The sequence below is a fragment of the Ursus maritimus genome, unplaced genomic scaffold (assembly GCF_017311325.1).
Source record: "Ursus maritimus isolate PB19 unplaced genomic scaffold, ASM1731132v1 scaffold_8, whole genome shotgun sequence".
In the NCBI taxonomy this organism is placed as follows: Eukaryota; Metazoa; Chordata; class Mammalia; order Carnivora; family Ursidae; genus Ursus; species Ursus maritimus.
Window position 1 is genome coordinate 41,017,664 of NW_024426996.1, and position 21,426 is coordinate 41,039,089.

Here is a 21,426-nt window from a genome sequence, read left to right on the forward strand (position 1 = left end):
AGCAATGGCCCAGTCGTCTCTCCGAGACAATGCACCTTTTCTGAGCTGAGTTTCTACTCCCAAGGCTCCTTCGCAGCTTGGCGCCCACACCCTGAAGGTGCCCAACCTGGGGTTTCTCTAGCCTTTGATTTCTGGATAAGCCTGTCTCCTTCAGCAGCCCCATCAACCTGGGCCTGCCAGGGGAGTTTCCCCAGGCTCCACTCTCCACCCCGCTCAAAGGCCTGGCATTCTGGAAGCCCCTACTTGGGACTATGCCTTAAAATTTCAAAGCTCCTTTGGCCTGGAGAAATCTTCAAGCATTGCAGGTCTGTTTGGGGTTTTTTTTATTTTTAAAGTTTATTTATTTAGTAACCTCTAAACGCAATGTGGGGCTTGAAATCAGGGATGGGAGATCAGGGGTTTGTGCTCCTCCAACGGAGCCAGCCAGGCGCCCCCTTTGCTGGTCTGTTTTGCACAGGAGGAAGCAGGTGCCATTCCAGTATGCCAATCTTCATAGCCACCATTTCTTTCCTGAGCTCCCCCATGTGCCTGGCTCTGAATGAGGAGACTTGCCCACATGACCTCATTTGCTCTGACAGATAAAACACATTATTATGGCTGTTTCTTGTAGGAGAATCCTCAGTCTTAATGAAGTTCAAAGACTTACAAGGTCAGACAACTAAAGATGGCAGAGCCAGGATTCAGATCCTGTCTATCTAATGCAGGGGTGTGGAGTTTTAGGCACTAGGTAAAACCATCTCTTAATGATACCAACATTTATTGAGCATCTATTATGTGCCAGGGTATGAAATAAGCTTTTTATTTTTTTAATTTTTTAAAATATTTTATTTATTTATTTGACAGAGAGAGAGAGAGAGCGAGAGAGGGAACACAAGCAGTGGGAGAGGGAGAAGCAGGCTCTGCGCTGAGCAGGGAGCCCAATGCGGGATTCAATCCCAGGACCCCAGGATCATGACAGGAGCCAAAGCCAAAGGCAGACGCTTAAGGACCGAGCCACCCAGGTGCCCCATGAATTAAGCTTCTTAATGTATCTTTAATTTTTCACAATGACCCTGTGAGGTAGGTACTTTTATTATTTACTCATTTGGCTTTTGTCCACTTCTTGGTCAGTATGGTTTTCCTATATATTAAAGATCACAAAGGCCAGTTTAATGTGGGGCACATTATGATGGGGCACAAATTGGCACTGGGATGAGGATAGGGAATGTGATTGTTTTTATGCCCCTACACCCTGAACATAGTTAAGTGCTGAAAGATATTTGAAGTGGGTAAAAGCAACAGCTTATTCCTTTACTTCAAAAGCCTTCATTGTAATCAGTACATAGGTCCACTGGTTGGTTGGGTACGCTCCCCTCCCCAAATGACTGCAAGCTGCACCTGGACAGAAACTGGGTCTGTTTTGTTTATTCACCGTCTGTGTCAAACACCCAGCCTAGAGCTGGCATATATTGGGAGATAAATATTTGTTGAATGACTTCCCATTTTACACAGGCTCAGAGAGGCTATGCAATTTGCCCAAAGCACAGAGCTTCCAAGTGGCAGAGGAAGGATTCAAACCGAGGTCTTTCTCATACTAAAACCCTGCTCTTTCCACCCCAGCCCACAGGGACTGAACGGGGGAACCCGGGCTGCGCGGCTGGGGGCCGGTCCGAGGTCGGTCCTCACTCAACCCCAACCCCAGACGTGGGTGAAGCCGAGGGAGGCCGCTCCCTAGAGGGGATAAATAGACTCTGAGAGGGTGCGAGGCGCTCCCAGAGCGTCCGAAGCTCCTGGCGCTTTCGCTGCGGGAGCTGGAGACCCACACCCTACCCCCTTCCTGGTGTTTTGTCTCTCCGGGTCCCGGTCTCTCCTTCTCCCTATTTCTCATTGGGAAACGAAGCGACTCTAAGGGATCGTACTGAACCCACAGCCCGAGAACACCGCGACCAGCAACGGCCCCAAAGACCTGCCATCCACGCTCTGCGATGTGTCCTCGCCGCGACAGGTGCGCATGCGCGAGCGTGTGTGCCCGAGGGAGAATTTAGCATGAATGTGTGTGCGCCAGCGCGTGTGAAGTGTGCGTGAGCGTGTGAATGAGTACGTACGTGACAGTGGGACACGGGGTGTGTGCGAAGCGAGTGTATGTGTCGGCAAGTGTGTGAAGAGTGCGAATATGAGGAGTAGCACGTGCGTGTGTGTGTGTGTGTGTGTACCGGGGTAAGTGAAGCGTGTAGGTGTTTCAGAGCTTGAGTGGGGGCTGTAAGCTTGACTGTGTGAATGCAGGAGTGTGAATATATGAAGGGGCGAATGAGAGAGGCTGAGTGTGTGAGGGAGAGTGTGTGTGAACGGTATGCGTGTGAATGTGCGGGAGAAAGTGTGTGCTCCTGTGAGTCTATGCGTAGGTGTATGTGTAAGAACGTGCGCGCCACGGTGTGTGTGAAGAGTAGGAGCGCGGGTGTGGGAGATCGAGCGCGTGAAGTTTGCCCGGGAGAGTGTGCGTGGCTGGGACGCGTGCGTGGGGCGTGGCTCCTGGAGCCCCACCTCCGCCGCTCACCTCCCTGGAGCCTGGCGCCTACCTCTCTCTGCGGAGCAGCGAGGTCCCTGAGAGAGGGAGGGAAAGAAGAAGGGGACAGGAGTGGCCCCTCACAGCGGAAACCTGCAAGTAAGTGGGGGGCGCTTTGGGGGCATCACCAGCATTCCCCTTTTTCACCTGTCCCCCAGTTTTCTTCACTCACCCCCTGGATCACCTTTCTGGACATTTACCCAACAAGTACTTATGGAGTGCCCACAGTATAAGAGGCTCTGCTCTACACACTGGGAAAACCAGAAGAACAAGACAGCTTAGGTCACACTCATCAGGGAACTAACACGGGGCTTTCCGTTCATGAGTAACTGCTTTGCAAAATGCTGGTGTTATAAATTTTGGTCTCTGCCCTCAAGCAGAGGGGGCATGGAGAGCTTAGAAGACAGAATATGATAGCAACAAGACAGTGTGTTGGAATAAGTGCGAACGCATTCCATCTCCATCCAAACCACAACCCTTCCACTGTCCTCTTGAGCTTGGGCTTCAGGTTAGGCGGTCCTGGGTGTGAGTCGCCCTCCTTGACAGTGGAAGTTATAATAGCACTCTTCTTATCGGGTGGCTGTGAGGGTTAAATGAGTTGTCATGACAACCCTTGGCGCAGTGCCTGGCACATGGTTAGCACTCAATATATACAAGCTACAGTGATGCTGATGCCTAAGAGTTGCTGGCCTGATGGAATGCTGTGGAGAAGGGGAGATGTGCTGTAGGTTTTTAAAAAAAGATTTATTTATTTATTTATTTGAGGAGGGAGGAGCAGAGGGAAAGGGATAGAGGCAGAGGGGGCTCCATCTCCCAACCCTGAGATCATGACCTGAGAGGAAATCAAGAGTCCTATGCTGAACCAACTGAACCACCCAGGCACCCAATGTGATGTAGGTTACACAGTTTGAGAGATTATCTACAGATTCAAATTAATTTGTATATATTTATATTATATTGCTCTGTAGTGTCAGGTTGTGAATATCAGATGCTTGGTCTTTATTCCTGAACCAATGTTACTACTAGTGCTGTTGTTAAGGGGAAATGAAAAAGTATTGAGGGGAGACAGCAAGAACCTACAAGAGCCAAACGTCCTTTCAGGCAGCCTTAGAAGCATTTTTAGTCCACCCATGTGCCTTTAAAGTGAAAGGGAATATTTTCACAGTGACACAAAATGCATGCTGTAATTTAACCTTGTGAGCGAAACTTCCAGTTAAGTATGACATAGGAAGTATGTTTCCTGATTAGCCATGTACCTCCCTGGAACAAGGTACTGTATAAACAATTACGGGACATGGTAGTTTTGTTTTGTTTTTAATGTCTGACTTACTAAGGTACTAAGGGATTTTGTTTTGTTTTGTTTTGTTTGTTTTGTTTTTAGTGTTCAACCTAGGACCACAAGATAATTTTGTTTTAAACTGAAAAGGGTATCTTTAAAGATTGAATTTCCTTATGGAGACTTTTTCAAGAAAAAAAAATATATTTAAAAAAATCTTGAAAAATATGAGAATTGTTTGCAGCATCTAGGCTCTCAAATTTAGCAGCTGAAAATGAATTTTGCCATTATTCAGCTAACGCAGCCATCTTATGTTACAATCAGAGAAACTGAGATCCAAAGAGTAGTGTTATAAGCGGTCAATCCCTTCCAGCAGTCACTAAGTAGGACCATCTTAATTTTGTTCCTCTGTCCGCTCTGTCCACACTTAGACATTTGTAGGAAGATGTCCTGGCAATTAAGAGGAGAAAACAGGGAGGATTTCCAGCTCCCTTCCAGACTGGCACATCCCTGTTTCTGGCAACTCTCTCTTCTGGGGTCTCAGACCCAAACCCTTGGAACCTTCCTCAAATCCTCTCTTTTTTTTTTTTTTTTTTTTTTAAGATTTTATTTATTCATTTGACAGAGAGAGAGACAGCAAGCGAGAGAGGGAACACAAGCAGGGGGAGTGGGAGAGGAAGAAGCAGGCTCATAGCGGAGGAGCCTGATGTGGGGCTCGATCCCGGAATGCCGGGATCACGCCCTGAGCCGAAGGCAGACGCTTAACCGCTGTGCCACCCAGGCGCCCCTCAAATCCTCTCTTTGTCTCTGTACATTTAATTTGTGGGGAAGGCTTGATGGCTCTATCTTTAAACATATCCAGAAACTGACCACTTACAACATCCCCACCGCTATCACACCGGTCCAAACCACACTCTGGTCTCCTGCAGAGCCTTCTGACTGGGTCCTTCTCCCCATCCTTGCCTCTACAATCCGTTCTCAATTTAGCAGCCAGAGGAAGCCTCTAAAAACAGAAGTCAGATTGGGTCAGAATAAGAACCAAAGACCTTACAATGGCCAAAAGTCCATCCATGGTCTTAACAGTGGCTGTCTCTCTGAACTTCTCTCCTCCTGTTGGCCTATTCACTCGCCCTGCTTTCCTTTCTTGTCTGACCCTCTCCTGCATTGGCCTTCCCCCCTGCTGAGAACTCTTCCCTACAAGTGCCCTTGTTTACCTTCATTGAGGTCTTCCCTCAAATGTCACTTGCTCACTCTTTTTAAAATTTCGAAGCCCCTACTGTGCCCTCTGCACTCCCAACCCCCTTACCATGTTTTATTTTGTTCTCCATAGCATTTACCATTTTCCAACATACTATATAATGTACGGAGTTTATGTGTTTATTGTCTGAATCCCCCTTTGAGAATGAAAACTCCTGGAGGATATTTATGTCCATAGAGTCACTAAGAACAGTGCCTGGCATAATAGTTGCTCAATAATATTCGATGAGGATTCACAAGAAGAAAGCCAGTGTTCTTGGTAGACGCCTGACCACAATTCTATCTTACCTCTACATAGCACTTTGGAGTTTACAAAGACTCTTAAATATGTTATGTCATTGGATGTGCACAGTTATATAAGCTGGATAGGACTTTTTTTTACTTGTTATTTCCACGATGAGATATTTAGAATTTAAAGGATGTGTCCAAATCAGATCCAGGACTGGGATCTAAATCAGAGTGTCATTTTTGGTAGTAGACAAGTTCTCTGTTCTAAACCTCTTGGCTAAATGAGGAAAATATAGGTTACTGGATTCACTGTGGATCCTTCTAAATTCTGGCCCTGGGATGAGGGCTGGGTCCTTCTTCCACTGCCTGCCTTTGGGATTATGTAGCTGTTCAATCCCCAGCTAAATAAATGATGTTTGGGGGAACATTCCACAATGGCCACATCCTCTTGTTTTTATAATTTGCACAGGGTTGAAAACAAGAGATATTGTCTTGTTGTTAGCTCAAGCTCATTTGGAGTCTGGCCTGAATCTCTTGACTTGGCTGGATGCCCTCCCTCATCTGACTGCTCTGGGCAAACCAACATACTGTCTTAGTTAGTGCATTACAGTTCCTTCCTCATGTTTGAGTTCTCTGTCAGTCCATCAGATTTAGCTGATGAGCTCACTGACTGAAAACTGATTGAGCAAGACAATGTCCCTTATTCTCTAGGCACACACAGCACCATTGTCTTCCGCAGATACTAGTAATAATTGACATCCTCTTATGAGGACATTAATAGCTCAGGAGTCATTAACCAATAAATGCTGTTAGGGCAAGAATTTATCATATTGAACTACAAAGGTAGCAAAAAAAGTAATATGATTCAGAAAATAGATGTAAATATAAAATTACCAATTCTGAACAAATTTTTAAGATAACACTATTTCCGGGACACCTGGCTCACTCAGTTGGAAGAGCATTCAAGTCTTGATCTCGGGATCATGGGTTCGAGCCCCACTATGGATGTAGAGATTACTAAAAAAAAAAAAAAAAAAAAAAACTTAAAAAAAAAAGATAACACCATTTCCTCATGGATGTTCACATGTAGTAAAATGACAGTTACTTCCCTGTTATCTTTCAGATCCCATGAATTATTACTTTTTTATGTGAATGAGGAAAATTTCAACATTTTGAGACAAGAAAAGGAATAGAATTATTTGTTTATTGAAATATTAAATCAATGTTTGGTTATTCATGGATTAACCCATGCCATCTCCACTTAGAATGTAATACATGTCTCAGTTATACACGGTTTCTGTGTTCCAGGTGCTCTAAAGCAACAGAGATGTTAATTATAAATGCAGAAAGCATAGTTCAGAAAGGAGCAATGTCAGCCAAAGTTAACTGCATCATTGCTTTTCTGCAGGGGGCTTTTTTTTTTTTTTTTTTTTTTTTACCTTGGGTGGTGGTGGCGGTGGTGGTGGTGGCAGTGGTGGTTGTTGTTGTTGTAGTTTGAAACTGAGCAAGTTAATGGAGTTCCAAACAATGTACCTAGTTCCAAACAATGACCATAATACCATGTATATCGGCCAGAGAATGACCCCTAGCCAGAGAAGTCTTTGTATTTTTAGTAGCCAACAAAAGACAAAGTGTATCGGACGAATGGCTACTTTTAAAGATAAGGCCTAGGTCATACTGTTAGACGAACTTCCGGAAATAGAGCTACAGTTGCTATCGAAATTCACCATTATTTATCAAGTGCCTGCATGTGCTGGACGCTGGGGTACAAAGATGACTAAAGCCTCATCACAGCCCTCAATGAATTCTAATAGGTGTGTCATAATGGAATGCAAGAATCTATGGAATCACGGAGGAGAGAGCCATTCTGTCTTCCAGCTGGCATCAGGGACCCTAGGATTGGGCCTTGAACTATTTATAGGATATATTCAGATTAAAAACAACACGACAACAACAATAGCACAACAGTGAGAGAAGAGACTTCTAGAAGGGTGCATGAGTGAGCACAGACCTGGAAGATACATTCTATGGAGGCGGGATGGCCACCTGCTGCAGGGAAAAACAGCAAGGGCTGCTTAGCAGCAGAAACAAAGGGTCTGAGTGGTTGGTGAAGGAATAGGAGGTATTATTAGATGGATGGTCTTTGAGGCATGCTAAGTAGAAAATTGAAAAGATTATATTGAAATCATTATAAAGGATGGATTGGAAGAGAGAAAAATCAGAGGCAGTTAAAGTCTTAGAGTCAGTCACAAGACGATGAGGGTTACATTAATCAGTAGTGGTGGGAAAGGAGAGGAGAGGTGAGGATGAATTCAAGAGTGCCAGCAGCCCTCAGTTGCTCTTGGGTTGTGAGATGTGGGTACAGAAAGATAAATGAGTCAGTGGGGAGTTGGATTTGTGGCTCAGGGATCTGGGTTAGTGAGGGCACTGTTAACAAATATAGTGGTTACAGAAGATAACAAGTGTTTTATTGTTTCAGATGGGCTTGTGGATACAGTGGGGAAGAGGAAGAAGGTAAGGTTTTTGGTGTTAAGCATTTTGAGTTATAAGTACTGTCAGAAGAGCCAATGGGACATTTTTGATGTGTAATAGCAGTTGGAAATATCGATCTGAACTTCGGAAAAATTGGGGTTGGAAATAAACATGGCATCAGCCTATAGCATTAAAACATATATAATTGTTGGAACATCAAGGTGAGATGAAATTACTGAAGGCTGAGGTGATGGTTAGGATGGCCAAGCTCATTGTCTTGGCATAGTATCTTTCCAAGTAATTGGCACATAGTAGTTAACATATTTGTTAAATGCTGACTCTGTTCCAGAGTCTCACTTCCCTGCTCTGGGGACTTATCTAATCTCTTGGTCATTCTATCTAGAGGTAATCAAGTACCTACCACTTGGCAGTGGGACTGGAATACAGTGGATTTGGAAAACAAATCAAGGTTGGAAGGCAGCTTGGTGTGAATATAGGATCAGAGTTAAAAATAGCCTCCTTTAGGGGCACCTGGGTGGCTTAGTCGGTTAAGCATGATGCCTTGCTCAGGTCATGATGTTAGGGTCCTGGGAACAAGCCCCCACATGGGCTCCCTGCTCAGGAGGGAGCCTGCTTCTCCCTCTGCCCCTCCCCCACTCAAGCTCACACTATCTAATAAAAAAAAAAAATCTTAAAAAATTTTTGAAATAGCCTCCTTTAGCCAACCAGGTGCCTTAGAAAGTTGGCCTGAGCACTCAGCCCCCATCCCATCCAACAGAAATAGGGTTATGTAGGGAAGTCCTGATGTCATATTCAGGTACCCTGCCCTGTTTTCATTCCAAAAGACTTCTTTTCCCATGCAGACCTTAGATATTTTCTGATAGATTCAACCTTATCTTCACAGGGCTTGCTGACATTTGAACATGCCAGGGATCCATCAAGTAGGGCAGCCAGATGTTTATGGCCTGGTTCTGGCTTATTAGCACAGTGTTGCTCAGACTCCCTGTCTGAGTCAGAATCCTAAGTGACTGTTCCAGGTCACAAGATGTTTGTGTTTCCCGAAGGATTTAAAGTGCTTGCAAAATGGTCTGTGATATCCGCCTCCAGAAGGAAGATTGCTCATCTTTGAGATCCTATGTAGATGGAAAAAATGAGGGACAAATGGCAAATCAATACAAAAAATCATTTACAGTGTCACCATTTATCATCAGCTGGAACTTGGTATTGGTCCTGTAATTTCCTGTCAGTTACCACATTACCTAACTGTCCTCATCCTATGATGTTCTGGATCAACCTCTCTGCTTCAACCAGGCAGACCTGTTTGTGATCATAGCACAGACAGCCCCCTATGTGGGACTTCTTACCCACACGTTTCTCCACTCAAAGTGCTTCTATCCTTTTCTCACTCATCCAGTTTTATCTTTAAAATGCTCATCAAGGGATTCCTAGGTGGCTCAGTCAGTTAAGAGTCTGCCTTCAGCTCAGGTCATAATCTCAGGGTCCTGGGATTGAGTCCTGCATTGGGCTCCTTGCTCAGCAGGGAGCCTGTTTCCCCCTCTGCCTGCTGTTCCCCCTGCTTGTGCTCTCTCTCTCTCTCAAATAAATAAAATCTTTTAAAAAAAATAAAATGCTCCTCAAAATGGTACCTTCTTCATATGACTTCTTCCTATGATAACAACTCAAATTATCCAGAATTCCTCAGTGTTTCCATATGCGCTAACTGTAAGTTTTATCTCTATATAGTATATCCTATTTTTTTTAGGACTTATGAATACCCTTAATTTTTCCAGAGCAATATCTTATAGACTAGCCCTCAGCATCACCTACAAAGATCGTTGAGTTGAATGGACTATTCATCTAGTCAACTGGAAGTTTTTCGGGTGATGGGAATAATGATGACAATGATTCATTCACTGAGTGTTATAGCAGACACTGTATTAAGGATTTTGCCATGTTATTACATTTGATTGTCACAATAAAGAGTGAGGAGGAGATCATCCTCATTTTATAGATGGGAAAATAGAGGTTCAAAGAGGTTAAGTAGTTTGCTTGAGGTCACATGATTAGTAAAGAGCATAATCTGTATTCAAACCCCAGCCTTTGAGACTCTACAGTTCATAATCTTGCCATGTTTTCGGTGTCTGTTTTTTAAAGGACAAAAAATGATATTTTCTTCATCTCTTTCCATTCCTCCTTGTACAGGGCTGTGTCCTGAATGCTGTAATTAAATTTGAGGTTGCAGGAACACACGGATGCTAACTTCCTTCAGCGGGTGAGTGTTTTGGTAAGCATAGATGGGGAAGTAAAGGAAAGTAGGGTCTGCTTCAGCAACTGCAAAGCCAGACCTCATGGAGAATTGAAAAAAAACCCACTCCTCCTCCTGCCCATTTCCTCAGAAGGGGCTTACTTAGAGTTTTATGGATCCTCTTTCCNNNNTCTGTGAGAACAAAGATTTCAGATAAAAGGCCCTTCATTAGAAACCAGTTCTTTCATTAATTCAACAAATATTTGAGTGCTTACAATATGTCAAGCACTCTTCAAGGCACCAGGGAAAAGTGGTGAGCATAACGGATAGATTTTGTCCTAATAGTGTTTCTGTTCTAACAGTCTTATATATATATTTTTTAAAGATTTTATTTATTTATTTGACAGAGAGAGACAGCCAGCAAGAGAGGGAACACAGGCAGGGGGAGCGGGAGAGGAAGAAGCAGGCTTCTAGCGGAGGAGCCTGATGTGGGGCTCGATCCCAGACCGCAGGGATCACGCCCTGAGCCAAAGGCAGATGCTTAACGACTGAGCCACCCAGGCACCCCAACAGTCTTATATTTTTAATGATAATAATTTTCATGGGGCTGTTCTCTTCCTGATGCTTATTCTCTGGTTTGAAGACTTTCTCATTTTCAGGATTGTGCTTGAACTAAGAAGTGGGTAGAAGCCAGTATTTTTCAAATTTATTTATGGTGGGCACCTGTTAGTTGCTGCTTTTTTTTTTTTTTAAGATTTTATTTATTCATTTGACAGAGAGAGAGAGAGCACATGCAGGGGGAGCAGCAGGCAGAGGAAGAGGAGAGGGAGAAGCAGGCTCACCACTGAGCAGGGAGCCCAATGCAGGGCTCAATCCCAGGACCCTGGGATCACGACCTGAGCCGAAGGCAGCCGCTTAACCCTGGGATCATGACTGAGCCACCCAGGCGCCCCTGGAAAGGAAAGCTTTAACACTAATCTGGAAGAGAAAGTATACAGTAAAATTTCTAAGATTGTATGATTCAATGTCACATAGGAAAATGTGAAGATAAAAGCTAATAAATCACAAGAAGATCTCTTTAAGTTTGAGTGGACAGAAAACTGAAAGACAGGCTCAGTACAGATGAATATAGTTCGAACTATATTAATAAAGTTGTTTCTATGTTATTTTAATTAGGATCCAGAAACAAAAGGGGAATTAAAAAGAATTGTAGGACTATTCCCTAGTGGTATGAGCCTAACCTGGCTCAATTAAATCTGACTGAACTGCTTTGTTCAACATGACCATCAAAATGTTGTTTTTGATCATCTTAAGAACGAGAACAGAAAGTGATCTAAGCCTTCAGCAATGGCATTTATCAGAATGGCATTTGACATGTGTGTGATGATAGGGTCCTGAGCCATCTAACATTTGTAAGCTCATTTCAATAACCTGAAAAAGCCTCTACATTAGTGGGCACTAATTATAAAATCAACATGTGAGAAACATTACATTCATGGGTTGATTGGCATCGTTTATAGTCGATCTAAGATTATCATCTAAAGAGCTTTTGATTTTGGATTCATTTGCCAAGTTACATCGTTCCTGAAGCATCTCAAATCAGGCAGGACAGGGTAGAATCGCATGCTGATGCCACAGGGTGTAGATGGGTCCGAATGGCCCTGGTTCAGTCAACAGTCCTGCTCCAGTCATGAATGATCAGCTGCTCTGTGATACCAACAAGAAGGGTCACCTGCTCATGTGACACACCATAAATATCAGTTCCTCGTGGTTGGCAGTGGGGTGGCAGGAGGGGTGCTGCGGGAATGAAGTTACAGGGATCTAACAGACTGCAGGCAGAATGAGATCTCGGAGCCAAAGTGGGATCACTTCTAAGGTGAACAGCAGCCACAACAGCCTTGCGAGGACATTTGGAGGACGTATCTCCTTGGGGACAAACCTCTCACAGGCTAATCACTAAGCTAACCTATGGCAAACTGATCTGTCTATTCCTTTGATGATACATGTATCGCCCTCTCAGTGAACCTCTTACAGATGATATGGGCTGTTCGTTTGAATCTCGGAGAACAATAAGTCAAGTTGACTGTTCTTTCCAGTGTGGCCATTGCATTTTTAAGTTGCCCGGCAGCTGTGCGGGTCTGAATGGGTGACCACTCATACACCCTTTCCACCTCTTTGCCGTATGACTTTACTCAGAAGGGCAAAGAGAGAGAAAACCCAGGAGAGAATGGTTGCGGTATTTTCTTGTCTTTCTATGCGGCTTTATAAATGCTCAGAACATGATCTGGCATGATGAATTGTTTCTGTGATGGAGGCAGCTAGACAGGAACATTGTCTTCATTCTCTAGATAAGAGAATGGAAGGAAGATAATTTAGGGTAGGCTGATTACAATGCAGCATGAAAATGCATATCTATCGCTCTTTATTCTAGTATTCTATCCACCCTGATTGAAATAACACTGTCATCAATAATAACAACTAACACTTATTGAATACTTACCATTCTTTACGTATATTATCTCATTTAATCCTCCCAACTCTATGCAATGAGTGCTATAATTAGCTCCACTGCACAGATGAGGATAACAAGTATTAAGTCAACCCAGTTTCCTGTTTCTTAAATATCATCCTGGGAATGTTAAGCGTTTGGGGAGGTAAATGAGCTTTTTTATAACCACTCAGCAGTTCCTCATTATACTGTGTAAAAACGGTTAGCCTCATTTTCTCATTAAGTTTGTATTTTTTCCTTCTTATTTATCTTCCCTTCCTGGTAGTGGACATTTACCCACAGAAACAAAAGGAGTCTTTCTTTGATCTTCACTGTATCTCAGCCTTTCAAGAGCCACTTGAGCTTGAGTAAGTCATTTACCCTGTTTCCTCTGAAATTTATAGAACGGAAATAATATCCCACTGTTTATTTCATTGGAGTGTTGGGAGGGTGAGAGGAGACACAAATGAAAGTGTTTTGTAAAATATTTAGCACTATGTAAACACTGATATAAATATTTTTTTCCTTGTAGATGGTCTTTTCTCTTTACCTCACTTTTCCCCTTATTTTTCTGAATAAAGACTGCATTCTTTTACATGTTCATATTTGAATGTCTTCCTGTGGTGCAATTAACTACAACAATAAAGATAATAGCAAGATTTCTGAAGAAATTCACTTACAACTATTTCATGCCTCCAGGTGTAAGTTATTTTCATGGTAGTAAGGTGCATTTCATTTTCTGAGCCTCCAGAAGAACTCACAGCTCATTACATCTTCTAAGGATACACTGGTATCTTTAAATACACCATGTACAGAGTTATTAGTTGATCTCCCAAGGCCTAAAATTGTTCTTGCATCTTCTTAAGTGCTTAATGTCAGTAGGACCAACACAATACCTTGAATACTGAAGCCCTAAAGTTAATTTGAGAGGATTCTACCTTCAAAATTTAGTTCCGTATAAAAGTAACTCACATTTTAAGAAGAGGTTGAAACACAGTAGCCAATGACTAGAAAAGAAAGAAACTTCCAGGGGCGCCTGGGTGGCTCAGTCGGTGAAGTGTCTGCCTTCAGCTCAGGTCATGATCCCAGGGTTCTGGGATCCAGCCTTGTGTCAGACTTTCTGCTCAGCAGGGAGCCTGCTACTCCTTCTGCCTCTGCCTGCTGCTCCCTCTGCTTGTGCTCTCTCTCTCTGTCAAATAAATAAATAAAGTCTTAGAAAAAAAGAAACTTCGAAATCGTGAAGGTAAAAAGCAGACGTTCAGAGATAAAATGGTATGAGAAAATGTTAAAATGATATGAGAAAATATTAAAATGATATGAGAAAATATTATAAGAAAAAATTAGAATGTGAGTGAAAGCACACCATAGTAAAGCTAGTGCATATGTGTTGGGGTGGGTGAGCCGTGAGACAGAACACAGAGGCAGGCTGACTCCCACGTTCCCCATCCAAGTACTAACCAGGCCCGACCCTGCTTAGCTTCCGAGATTAGATGAGATCAGGCCCGTTCAGGGTGGTATGGCCGTAGACCCATGTTCCCATATGAAGCTGGGCGCTGGCTAACCTCAATCACGTGAGAAGTCCAGCCTGACTGTAACTACTAAATCCAAGTCTTCACCGTACCGTGTTCAAAGAAGTGTAGAAAACTTTTAACATTGGTGAGTAAGAAGGCCATTGGCTCCCAGTTAAGAGTTCCAAAAGGATGCAGAATAGATTATCATCACACCCATTCAGGAGCAGAAATTGGTCGTGCCCCAACTCTATGTAAAGTATGGCATTATGGCATCACTACATAGGCATAAAATAAAACAGCGTAACTAAAAAAGATACCAAAGAAACTTTGACAGATGGACACATACACACACACACACACATGCACGCATATCCCCAAAACCTTCAAAATTAATGGTTTGATCAATCTATTCAATCTATTTTTCTTTGTCTTCCTACCATTTCTTATGATATTCAGGGTCAAGAAGGAAGAGTGAGTTCCTGTTCCTTCTGACTTGGCTCTAGTAATCCTCTATTGCTACATAACTGAGTACCTCAAAACTTTGTGATTGAAAGAAGAATAAATAAATGCTGGCTATTTCTGGCAGTTTCTGTGGGTTAGGAATTGGTAAGCGGCTTAACTGGTTGTCTGACAGTTAGTTAGTTGGGGCTGTAGTTGGGCTGAAGGCTTGACTAGGGCTGGAGAAAATGCTTTTAGGATGGCTTAATTCACATGAGTGTCATGAGGCCTCAGTTTCTCTCCATGTGAGCCTCCCTACAGTGGGATTTGAGTGTCCTCATGACATGGCAGCTGACTTCCCTCAGGTGTGATTTAGGAGAATATGGATACTGCCATGTCTTTTACAATGTAGACTCAGAAGTCACATACTGTCACATTCACAAATCCTATTGGTCACACCAGTCAGCTCTGTTCAATGTGGGAGGGGACTACAGAAGGGGAATACCAGATGATGAGGCTCAGTAGGGATCATCTTGGAGGTTGGCTGTCACACTGGTCAAATCAGATTTTGAGCCCCCAATAATACAAAGGCTATTCACCAAACAAAGCTGTTAAGAGTCAGATACGGTCTCTGCAAAGAGTCAGGAACTTGAAACTACCTTCTTGAAGGAAAAATAGTTGAAGTAAATGGGCATGTTTAGCTCAAAGAAAAAAGATTTCAAGTGGGGATATCTTCACTTATTTGAAGGCGGGGATATCTTCACTTATTTGAAGGACTGTCACCTAGAGGAAGGAATAAACTTGTCTCCCTAGAGATTAGAATGAGACTTAACAGATGAAGATGTATTGAATGACTCTTAGAGTCCAGGTAATATTCAAGGAATTGGAAGAAAAAAAAAAGCCTAGACATAGTCTTAGACCTTAGAGAATGCAGTCTTTAAAAACCGTGGAAGAACATCATCTTTTTGCATATGCTCAATATGCTATAGCTATTTAATGTAATTATTGAGATGTTCAGTAAAGAAGGAAACACCGCATGATTTAGACTGAAACAAAGTTTTGGAGCCAGTGTGGACAAGATGACTTCTGGGCTCCATTCTGGTTCTGTGAGCCTATAATTTTAGGAGTAGTCTCCAGACACGTGTGAATTTAAAAGATGGCAGTGAAGAAAACCCAGTAGAACTTGTATGCCATATTTACAGCACTGCTTTAAATCAGGTGAGTAGCCATAGATATTATTCTAGGGTAATCTAAGAAAATCCATATGGACTTTACAGTTTTATTATAAAAATATTTGGGGGCATAGTAAATATGTATATACAGTGTGAAATCATCAAAGAAAAATGGAAGCAGGATGATTTCATATGTGTAGCCATCTATGTAATATTCATAAGGCACTAACAATATGCCAAGCACGGCTGTAGAAGAAAATAATCTGAGTATTTCTCCGCTCTACAGTTCAAGACTGTAGAGCAAAGTGCTAAGATCATGGGATAAGGAAACATACTGTTTAGGCTCAAATCCTGGTTCTACCACTTTCTAGTTATGTGACCTTGGGCCAAGTTACCTAATTTTCTTTTGCCTCAGTTTGCATATATGTAAAATAGGGATGAAGATGGTACCTACATTATAAGGATGTCTGTGGGTTGATATGTGCAGAATTCCAGGAGAAAATTTTCCACATTGCTTCCTTGGCCCATGGGCAGGGTTTTTCTGGTTTCTGCCTTGCAGCTCTTCTGGTTGAATGCTGTGCTCTTGCCTTAAACCTACCCAGGGCCAAGTCTCCTATCACAGCATGAGTGTTAGAACTCCTACTTTAGCTCCTGGGAATTACTTCTGGTCCAATAACTCTCTCCCCACCCACTTCCCCCTCCCAGCTCCATGGTATAGGTTATGAGTCAATCACTCAAGCTTTAGGCTTCATTTTTTCTTCCGGCACTAGAACGTTTCTCCTCTCTTTTGAATTTAGTGCTTATTATATTACTATTTTTTTAAAGAGACTATTTTTTAGAGCAGTGTTAGACTGTAAGAAAAATTGAGAAAAAAATAGTCCAGACAGTTCCCTATACTCTCTATTTGCCCTATTATTCACATCTTCAGGTATGTTTGCTAAAATTAATGAACCAATATTGATACATTATTATTAACTAAAAAGTCCATAGTTCATTCAGATTTCTTTAGTTTTTACCTAATTTCCTTTTTCTGTTCCAGAATCCCATTCAGGATACCACATTACATTTAGTCACCATGTCTCCTGTGGCTCCTCTTGGCTGTGAGAGTTTCTCAGACTTTCCTTGTTTTTGATGACCTTGACAGTTGTCAGGAGTACTGTTCAGGTATTTTGCAGGATGTCTCACTATTGGAATTTGTCTAATGTTTTTCTCATGATTAGAGTGGGGTTATGGGTGTTTGGGAGAAGATCAGAAAGTTTAGGTGCCATTTTCACCATATCATAACAAAGGTACCTACTATCAACATGATTGACAGCTGTTGATGTTGACCTTGATCACCTGGCTGCAGTAGTGTTTGTCAGGTGTCTTCACGGTGGTTAGTCTTCCTTACTTTCCATACCACACTCTTTGGAAGGAAGTGTCTCCACTCACTTAAGGAGTGGAGAGTTATGCTCTCCTTTATTACTGTTTTTTAGTGGTTAGATTTGATTTAGGATTTTTTAAAAAAGATTTTATTTGAGAGAGAGCATGCATGTGTGCACACGCGTGGGGGGGTGGGGGGGCAAAGGGAGAGGGAGGGAGAGAATCCTGAAGCAGACTCCCCACTGAGTGCAGAGCTGACAAGGGGCTTGCTCTAAGGACCCTGAGATCGCAACCTGAGCCCAAACCAGGAGTCAGTCACTCAACTGACTGAGCCACCCAGGCGCCCCTATTTGATTTAGGATTTCTATGTGTTTGCAGAGCCAAGGGGTTCTGGATTGACTCTGTCAAATTGCTGGTTATAGATATTGATTGAGCCCTTCTCTAGGATCTAGCGGACACTCCCCTCTTTGGTTCCTATCTTGCATCATCTCTGCAGTGTCTCACATGGATGGTTACTACCTCCCTTTTCTTTCCTTTTTTTCACTTATAACACCATGCTGTCTCAGTTTGCCTCTTGCCACTTTGGCTATTTCCTCTCAATTTCCTTTGTCAGTCCCTCCTCCTCTCCCCATCTGGAATCAACTGAAATTCTTTCATCCTAGATCCTCTTATCTTCTCACTCTCCCGTAGGCAGTCTCACCTCTTCGCTTTTGAGCCATCTCAGCCCGCCTGCCCCTTCTCTCTTTCTTTCTTTTTCTTTCTTTCTTTCTTTCTTTCTTTCTTTCTTTCTTTCTTTCTTTCTTTCCTTCTTTCTTGTTTATGTATTTATTTATTTGAGAGAGAGAGAGAGAGAGAGAAGTGGGGAGAGGGGCAGAGGTAGAGGAGAGAATCTCAAGCAGAGTCCCCACTGAGTGCTGAGCCTGGCACGGGGCTCGATCCCATGACCCATGAGACCAGGACCTGAGCCAAAACCAAGAATCTGTTGCTCAACTGACTGAGCCACACAGGTGCCCCACCATCTTGGTCATTGCTATGGTTACTTTTATCATCTATTGGCTGATGGATCCCAACGTATTTATTTCCTGCCAAGACTTCTGATTTGAGACTCCTCCTCCACTTTTCTCCCTTTTCCGCTCTCTGTATTATCTGTCTATCCATTCATGCATGTACACATCTGTCCCTCTATCTGTCTAATATCTTTATGTTCTACTGGGCATCTCCATTGGGTGTCTCACATTCTACAAACTGAATCCATTATCCTCTCCTACAAACCCAGGAGATCTTTAGGTGTGGCTGAGCTCAGGGGACTCAAACATGATTATCAAGACAAAGTCATGTTTGCATCATCCCTTGGCCCTGCTTTCCTCAGGGTTGGCATCATTCCCAAGCATTTTCTACCATTGCAAGGACAATACAGCTCCTAGTAGATTCATAGAAAAGGAGATATTCCCCATTCCCCATATTTCTCTTAAAAGTCCTGGTACTGAATCTCATTGGCTCTATCTGAATCATGTGTCCATTCAAACCAAACACTGTGCCCCAAGGTTATCCCATGCTCTCTGATTTGCTAGCTTTAGACCATGAGCTTACTCTTGTAACTGGGGATATGGTCAGCTTAACCCATCACATGTACTGGGAGTGGGGGAGGTATGATTTCCCACAAATCATCTTGGGGATGTGCTGTTTTCAAAAGAAGTAGGGGATGCATTCTGGGTAGGTTGGATTACTGGTCCCATTTGGGAATTTTAAAATGCACTGACTTTCTTGGGCCCGCTGCCTGGCTTCATACCCTCAGTGTATCTCCTTTACTTTCAAGATGCACCTCAGACTCCTTACCAAGGCCTTCAAGTTTCCATCAACCTCCTTGACCCCATCTCAGTTTGGCTCTGCCTTCCTTACGATGGTCCAGCCACACTGGCTTTAGTTTGTACCTGATTTAGGTCATTCTCTTTTCTGCCTTAGAGTCTTGAAACATGGCTATAGACTGAATGTTTGTGTTTCCCCAAAGTTCATAGGTTGAAATCTTAACCCTCAATGTGGTGGTACTGGGAGGTGGGGACTTTGGTAGATGATTAGGTCACGAGGGTGCAGAAATAAATTTCTGTTGTTTTTAAGTCTATGGTATTCTGTTACAGTGGCCCAGACTGTTGCTGTAAACATGCTGGTCCCACCACTTGGAGCTTTCTCTTCTCTTCTATTTCCCCATCCTCATAACTTTTGCTTCACTCATTAGCTTCAATGTCATTTCTCTAGAGAAGAGATTTCTGATTTCTCAGGGTGAGTTAGGACCATTAACTGTTCTCTCCCTATACTTCTCCACAGGACTGACTACAATTCTAATAGTTAATCATTTTTGTAATTACTGGTCAGCCCTCCACAATGGACTTTATGCTACATGAAGGCAGGGATTGTGTTTTGTTTAATATCTTATTGCTAAACCCTAGTCCCTGGCACAGAACATGGCACATAGGAGTAGTTCAGTGCATATTTGCTTAATGAAGGGATGAGTGAAAAAGTGAGAGTTTACATGCTGTCATAGTCAGATTGGGCTGTCATGACAAAATCCCATAGAGTGGGTGGCTTGAACAACAGAACAACAGAAGTTGATTTCTCACCGCTCTGGAGACTGGAAGTCCAAGATTAAAGGGCTGGCTTATTTGGCTCCTGGTGAGAGATAGCCTCCTGTCATTCAGGTGACAGTCTTTTTTCTGTATCCTCACACCAAGGGGAGAGTGGTGGGGAGAGCAAGCTCTTTGGTCTCTTCTTATAAAGGCACTAATCCCATCCTGAGGACCTACACTCATGACCTCATCCAAACCTAATTACCTCCAAAGACCCTACCTCCCAATACTATCATCACAATGGGGGTTAGTACTTCCACATATAAATTTGTTGGGGGACACAGTTCAGTCCATAGCATTACGTCATTTGATCTTTGATAACTTCATGACAGATTCTGTTTCAGGATGAAGAAAAGGAGGCTTAGAAAGTTGAATCTGCCCAAAGCCACTTAGCTAGGTAGTGATAGAACTTGGAAGTTTTCAAATCTAGGAATATCTGCCTTAAAATCAACTGAAGATCTGTTGCCTCATGAGGCTCCTGAGGCATTATCTTGTTTGGTTTTGAGCCATTTAGTCTGAAGGGAAATGTGATAGTGTGTGAAGCAGAAATGTAAAGGGGATCGCAAATGGAGAGGCATCTATGCAGTAGAGAGCAGGGGAACACCTGGACACTGAGGGAAAATATACTGAGAAAGGGGAGTTTGCCCCCAAGAAGAGACTGGGGCAGGAGTTTGACAAGAAATTGGACCCTGGAGGGTTGGGGGTGGAGTTTGGGATTATGATGTCAACTATCATCAGGGAAATATTCGACTCATCTTCTCTCATCCTCTCCGCCTCGTTCCCAGGTCCCATACCCTTTTGCTAGCTCTGACAGATTTTTCAGAGCACGAAAAGAAGAGCAAAATAGGAAGAACAAAAATAAGACAGCCCCCACCTTACACTGAGGCAGTGGGAGATACAAAGACCTCCCTGTTGAATAGATCTTAGAATAAGAACATTTCTCCCACACAGAACCAGTGTTAAGATAAAGGGTGGGGCGCCTGGGTGGCACAGCGGTTAAGCGTCTGCCTTCGGCTCAGGGCGTGATCCCGGCGTTATGGGATCGAGCCCCACATCAGGCTCCTCCGCTGTGAGCCTGCTTCTTTCTCTCCCACTCCCCCTGCTTGTGCTCCCTCTCTCGCTGGCTGTCTCTATCTCTGTCGAATGAATAAATAAATAAAATCTTTAAAAAAAAAAAAAAAAGATAAAGGGTGACATTCTCACAGTCCTCAGAAGCCTAATTAACTCCTGATGTTGTAGAGCTAGCGTGAGTAACAATATGTCTCAATTCAGAGAACATTGATTAGGCTCCTTTTCGGAAGCAGGAACTTAGGAAACTGCTGGGATGGAAGGAGCTGTGGGTGACTTCCTCTGCCCTCAGGAAGTTGTCATCTATGTGATGATTTAGACACTTTGGGGCATCAGTCCCTTACCTTGGCCACTGTTTCCACAGAAAGGTGAATTCTCAGTTATGGTGTGGGCCAGGCCTGGAACATACTGACCTTCCTTCCTCTTGTTCCCTTTTCTCACCCTCCCATTCGCAGCCACTCCTTCAACAGAGTGCAGCCACTGGCCTCTTGGTTCTTGCCAAGAAGGAAATTCAGGAGCTTAGCTTATGAGTGCACTGAAGTTGAAGCCCTGAGTTGACTATTAAATAGCCATTTGGCCATGAAAAAGTCACATAGCATCTCTGAAGGGAAGGAAGAAATTACATCCTCCTTGGTTACCTCATTGGGTTCTTGAGGATTATTAAATGATTTGTTATGTATGTGGTTTATAAACCATAAAGCATTACATAATGCAAACAACTGTGCTCATCTTCATAGAGCTGATGA

The 21,426-nt window shown here is 43.1% G+C and overlaps 1 long non-coding RNA gene across 1 annotated transcript; it reads left to right on the forward strand.

Moving 5' to 3' along the window:
• Positions 1-1,059: 1,059 nt before the first annotated feature.
• On the forward strand, positions 1,060-13,167 carry LOC103672735. Its single transcript, XR_571232.1, has 5 exons — positions 1,060-2,641; positions 7,783-7,817; positions 9,978-10,047; positions 12,795-12,876; positions 13,041-13,167. It is a non-coding gene; the product is annotated as an uncharacterized LOC103672735 (long non-coding RNA).
• The last annotated feature ends 8,259 nt before the right edge of the window (positions 13,168-21,426 follow it).